The following is a 6,525-nucleotide window of genomic DNA, read 5'->3' on the forward strand; positions in this document are numbered from 1 at the left end:
TAAAATACATCACTTGAATCACCAGATATAAAGTGACTGTAAGACAGTAGTTTGGGGCAGTAACTATGAAAACCCATGGGCATTTTATTTTATTTTTGTTTTAAACGTATTTAGCACTTTATCCAAGAATAAAAAGCTCTCAGCCCCTAAAGCTACACTGGATCTTCCTGCAAATTGTTTCTGAAACTGAATTCCCTACTAAAAACTAGCACCTACACATGTCTAACGCAGTTCCCCCGTTTTAATTCTACAAACTGTGCCCTCATTCAGCACCTTGTACTCGCCCTGACCTAAAGCAGTGATAGGGATCCAGCATTGTCATTTTATAGTCATGCCATCTGTCATTCCAGTCAGTGCCGCACGTTCACCCAGCAGAATGACACCCACATATTTCCCCTCGCCCTCCGCACTATAACCTTGTCCCATACCCTTCAAGCTCAGGAATAAAGGCAGCTGCCGTGCCCCAAGCCTATTATTGCCATCTATTCTAATGAAGTATCCCGCTCGTTCCAAGCTTGGAATCCTGCCCCGCTCGTTACATTGTAACCCGCCGCTCTCCCTTACCTGCTCTCAAGTACCCATACTGCAAATTCAAAGCCGTGCACGCATTGCCAGCGGTCCTCACGCACGTGCACGAGCCTAGCTCTCACTGTGCACAATCCCACCGGTAGACATGTTTGTTGTTGGCATGTCTCCTTTCTCAGACAGGAAACTATCACATAAACCTCTACAATCTTTGGTTAAAAATTAAGGGAAGAGGAAGTGCTAACTCCCCGCTTGGAGTGTGAGACCCAGGTATCCTTTTAGTGCAGAAACCAATGGTGGCCAATTTTTTTGTTATGTAGCATAGTTATTTGTGGTTGTTTTAATGCAATCATTACATGCTAATTTACATTTACCAAATGTGATTTTTTTTTTTTTTTTTTTTCACCAATTTACATATGTTATATGGTTCAAAATATTTTTTACCATTAATGGTTTTTTTTTTTTTAATTCTTTATTTTTGTTGTGCTTGAAGTAACATTCGTATGTCAGTAATGCCACAACAGCATTCGCAAACATTGTTTAACAACACAGATTTGTTAACTGCTGTACAGCATTCAGAGTACACGCACAGTGAAATTTTTTAGGTTAATAAAACATGCTAAGTACAAGCTGGGTAACTACATCTGTCCTAGTAAATTACTTTGTAGATTAATAATAGTAGCATACGATTAGTATTTATGTTGAGTTTCATCGCTTTAGTGTCTACTCTAGACAATAGTCTTAAGTTCTGCTTAACTATGCTTAGGTGCGGGATATGCATTTTGTATGGTAACCGCAGGTCTGAATAGTTATAACATCCAAAAACATACAGTGGTTCCAGCAGTATTAATAGCAATTACATGCTGTTCATCTTCGCTTAGCTAATCAAAAAGCCGCTAGTAGTGCCTCTTCATCTTGGGCAAACAATGCCCGTAGTTACGGTGACATGAAGATTCACTGAGTAAACATGCCGCGTTGCACAGATTCTGTCTAGCATATACATCGCCATGGGTTACGTTTGGGCATTAATCCTGAGGACTTAACTGGTGCAACTGGTTATATACCGGTAATTGAAACCAGGCTGATGACTATGGGGAGTAGGATAGACAAGTTGCAGTATATCAGGAACTTTCAAAACAATATAAATGCCAGTTGCCCTGTGCCATATGTATAACAAGTGAGGTCAGCAGGAGAGACATATGGCACAATGGCAAGAAGCATGGTGTAGATTGGTTGCGTGAGTGAAATGGTGGAAGTGTTGGCTAGCTAGTATTTTGCATATTAATATGAGTGTAAAAGTTTGGTTGCTGCAGTCACATGAGAGAAAGCAGCATGATGTTTACAATATATATTAGGTTGAACTAGGCTAGGTTTGCAAGACTGTGGATATAACTAGACATGGTATAAAGCCTATGTACTTCGAGTAAGCTTAGCTTTGTAAATTGTTCATAACTTGAGGCAGTCAGTTTAGCTTGTAGTGGGCAGCTCCCATTACGAGTGAACAAGTCCCTCTGTAGGCTATTCTTCACCCTATGCCGTTTCTACCGGGTCCCTGGTGCCAGTAGCGTAGGTCCTTCATGGTCTGGGCCATATTGGGGGCTGGTATATAGCTCGCTGTGTCCTCTTCAAGGCACCTCCCGTGTTGTTTCAGCGGCCCTTTAATGAGTGGGAAGTGGTGGGGGAGTCTTGCTGCAGTGGCTTGTACCTTAGATCGGTGTCGGGTAGGTGCTCGTCTCGCAGGTGTCCCTGTCTGAGCTCCCCTCCGCTTGAGTTTCGGTGTTCCCGCTGGTTTCGTCATAGGTTTCCCGGCAGGGAGGTGCACATGGGGGTGCCGCCCGCTTGGAGCCCTAGCTGTTGGAGGGGACTGGGTGCTCGGGGGCCTCATGTATGGTGAGTTACAGCCCGGCGTTAGCAAGGAGGGCTCCTGCAATGCTCGGTTTATCTTTGCCCAGAAATCTTCGAAGATTTTGTCAAGTGTGTTGACTTGCGTGGTCTGAGTCCTGGGTTGTGCTGCGCACATGGCGTCCGCCATATTGGGTCGATGTGTTTCCCGCTTTGGGAGGCTGCTAAACGGTTGTGCTTGTCTTTGAAAGGTTGCCTCTCGGACCGGTATATCCCCCACCGGTCCATGGGGGGGGGAAGGGGGGGTTACGGGGCTCTGTGAGGTGATTTCCTCTGCTTTCTTTGTGTTCCCCATTGTGAGATCGGCCGCCTCTCCAGGGTTCACCAGGCCACAGGTCAGTCATCCTGCTCTCCGGGATTGTGTTCACCTGTAGGTCGCTATTGTCGCTCATATTGAGCTCCGGTACCGCCAGAGAAAGTAATCCGCCGACTTGGTGTGTTTTTGTTTTTCCTTCGCGTTTTTGGGCAGAAATCCTAATTTTAGTTATGAATGGTCTGGAGCTCATACGATACACGTCTGCCCGGCTTGGCAGTCAGGCCCCGCCCCCCTCCATTAATAGTTTTTATTGAAGTTTTTCAACATTATGAAGGACAGTGCAGTACAATAAAAGCATCACAGCCAAGTCATGACAAGAAGTATAGTTATTGTAGTAGGGTGTGGGACTGCACTCTGTCCAAAGTAGTATGTAGTTGGGTGCAACTAGGACAGTCCCAGTACCAGAGACCAAATACTAAGTAACAAATAGAAGAGAGGTCCAGGCGCTCCAAGGTACAAACCAGGCAATTTTATTGAACCCACTCCATCACAACGTTTCGACCTACACAGTCTTTGTCAAGCTACTAAGTGTATGTGTACATTCATTTTTATAGGAATACAAGTGATTAACAATTAAAAAGGTTACATCAATTAAACAATCAATTAATTAAATAACCATAAATTCAATTACCTCCATATACAATCCTCAGTGTAGTTACATTGATAGTAAAGGCTAACAGCTGTGCCACAAGTCAGAATATAATTTAATTTAATTGAACACAATCATCAGATACAGAGATTCAATGTGAGTAATTAAATTTGAATAATTAGATTTAAGAAATTCGATAATATAGCAATTATTAAAATTTAATTCTTCACATTGAATCTCTATATCTGATGATTGTGTTCAATTAAATTTAATTATATTCTGACTTGTGGCACAGCTGTTAGCCTTTACTATCAATGTAACTACACTGAGGGTTGTATATGGATGTAATTGAATTTATGGTTGTTATTTAATTCATTGATTGTTTAATTGATGTAACCTTGTTAATTGTTAATCACTTGTATTCCTATAAAAATGAATGTACACATACACTTAGTAGCTTGACAAAGACTGTGTAGGTCGAAACGTTGTGATGGAGTGGGTTCAATAAAATATATATATTTAAATTCTACGTGTATACTTATGTAGTTATTTATGTAATTATATATATTTATCTATATATAAATATTTGAAGTTATTTGTATTTTATATATAGATCGATATATATTGTATATATAGTAGTAGTGTATTTTGTTAGCAATATATATGAATTAATAACAAAATACAGTTAGAATGAGATTACATATGTATATATATATATTTTTAAATATTTAATTTATGATTTTATTTACTATTGTAATTATACGTGTATATATATATATATATATATATATAAATAAATATAAAATATATATAGATGTATTATATATATCCTTTATATATGAAACGTCATTTTAAGTGCATTTTAAGATGAATATATGTACTTATATTAACATTAAAATACACTATGTATGATGTTACATATATATATATATATATATATATATATATATATATATATATATATATATATGAATACATTTATTTTAAACATGTTTAATTTTTTTTTTTTACACCTCCCCACCAGCAGGGGGACTGTCTGAGAGCTCAAACAGTCCCCCTGCTGGCAGATCCACAACCAGCTATAGGGGGCCATGTGATCGCTCTTTGAGAGCGATCACATGGCCCCCGGGGGCCTCATTTGCCGGGGGAGGGCTGCCTGGGCTGTCAGGCAGTCCTCCCGAAGAGGATTACGGCAGAGGTAAGTAAATCTCACCTCTTGGGGCTGCAAGCCGTTATGGCGTTCTATGCCGCCGCAACGGCTTTAAAGCCCATTTAATGCAAGACGGCATAGAGCGCAGTAACGGCATTAAAGGGTTAAACCACTCTCATATGGTTTAACCCCAAAGGCTTCCTCCAGCTCCAGGTCGCTCAGTGGTATTCGGCTTCTGAAACAGAGTGTCAGGAAGTGCAGATTGACGTCAGGCATGGGTGCTACTGATTGGCTTAGAGAGCCAGCTGACTGCTCTAGCCAATCAGCGACACCCCTACCCAGCGGCACTCTGTGCTTCCTGACAATCAGTAAATAAAAGTGAACACACTTGGCTCCTTCTGCTCCTTTACCTTTCTGCTTATTTTGCTCCCCCTTCTGCTCCTTTCTCTTTCTGATCCCTTTCTGCTCCTTGCAGACCCTTTTCTGCTCCTTCTCCTACTTTACCTTTGTGCTCCTTCTGTCCCTTCCTGCTCCTTGTCTCTCCCCATACACACTGAAAAATCCATGGGGGGGGGCAAGTGTATGTCGACCACATATATATTTGTGGTCAGAAACATGATAGTAGTATGCATCAATTAGTGGTGGTGATAAGTCGGTTGTGGTGTGCAAACAATTGGTAGCACCCAAAATATTGGGACATATACAAAAAGAAAAAGAATAAGTGCACTTGAGTATAAGAAGGGCTTGGTGAGGCCGGTATAAATGTCTATTCTGCACAAGGTTGTCCATGTTGGCTGTGGACAGGCGGCTGCGCTTGTCTGTGATAACGCCCCCTGCCGTGCTAAACACCCGTTCGTCCACCAGACGGAAAGACAGCATTTCAAAGGCCAGGAATTTTTAAATGCTGGCATTCAGGGACAGGGATCGCGGGTGGGTAGGGGGGTACTTCCTCTTTCTCTCCAGTGTTTGGGAGATGGACAGCTGAACGCTTCCATGGGACAGGGTGGAAATGCTTGGGGACGGTGGCGGACGTGGTGGAGTTGCTGCCACATCCTCTGTTTGCGGGGTGGCAGGTGCCACTGTCACTCCAGAGGTGGAGGAAGAGGCCGAGACAGCAGCAGAAGAGGAAGCAGGAGGAGCGTGAGATCTTTCTTGGTTTTTGAGGTGCTTACTCCACTGCAGCTCGTGCTTTGCATGTAGATGTCTGGTCATGCAGGTTGTGCTCAGGTTTAGAACGTGTATGCCTCGCTTCAGGCTCTGATTGTACAGCGTGCAAACCACTCTTATCTTGTCGTCACATTGTCCGAAGAACTGCCACGCCAGGGAACTCCTTGGAGCTGGCTTTGGTGTGCTCAGTCCCTGGGTGCAGTGGGCAGTAGCAGGTATTTTGCAGACGCTTTTGCACCCTGCTCCCTCTTATGCTGTGCTGGTGCCTCTGTGCGACCACCGCCTCTTCCTGCAAACTGCACACGTCACTCGCATGACCTTGATTCCATGTGGGGTCTACGACCTCATCATCCTCCACATCATCTTCCACCCACTCCTCAACCCTGCCCTCCTTGCCGGTCTGCACACTGCAGAAAGCCACAGCAGTTGGCACCTGTGTTTCGTCATCATCAGAGACGTGCTGCGGTGGTCCTCGCATGTCCACATCCTGAAACATAAGTGGTTGTGCATCAGTGCACTCAATCTCTTCCATTTCTGGGGCAGGGCTAGGTGGAAGGCCCACGGAAACCCTGCCAGCAGAGTCATCAAAAAGCATAAAAGACTGCTGCATGACTTGTGGCTCAGACTGCTTGGCTGATTTGCAAGGGGGTGAGGTGAAAGACAGATGGCCATGGGCTGCAGGTGCCAACCCTGAGCTTTCAGCAGGGGACCGGGTGGGGGACAATGTGAAGGAACTACTATCGCCTGTACTTGTTTTGGCCTCACCATTCGTAGAGCGGCATTCGGGCCTACCAAATAACGCTGAAGGTTCTGTCGCCTACTCGCACTTGAGGAAGGTGTTTCACTTGTGCGTGTAGCTGGCACAGATCGGCCACG

At 43.7% G+C, this 6,525-nt stretch overlaps 1 protein-coding gene across 1 annotated transcript in view; it reads right to left on the reverse strand.

Annotated features, from left to right (window-relative positions):
• Positions 1–672, reverse strand: part of MEST (mesoderm specific transcript) — a 35,929-nt gene extending 35,257 nt beyond the window's left edge. Inside the window, exon 1 of the mRNA XM_063448305.1 lies at positions 565–672. The gene's annotated coding sequence lies outside the window, so the exon portion shown is untranslated. The remainder of the gene's footprint in view (positions 1–564) is intronic.
• Positions 673–6,525: the final 5,853 nt, after the last annotated feature.

This window comes from Pelobates fuscus, chromosome 3 (genome assembly GCF_036172605.1).
Source record: "Pelobates fuscus isolate aPelFus1 chromosome 3, aPelFus1.pri, whole genome shotgun sequence".
Classification (NCBI taxonomy): domain Eukaryota; kingdom Metazoa; phylum Chordata; class Amphibia; order Anura; family Pelobatidae; genus Pelobates; species Pelobates fuscus.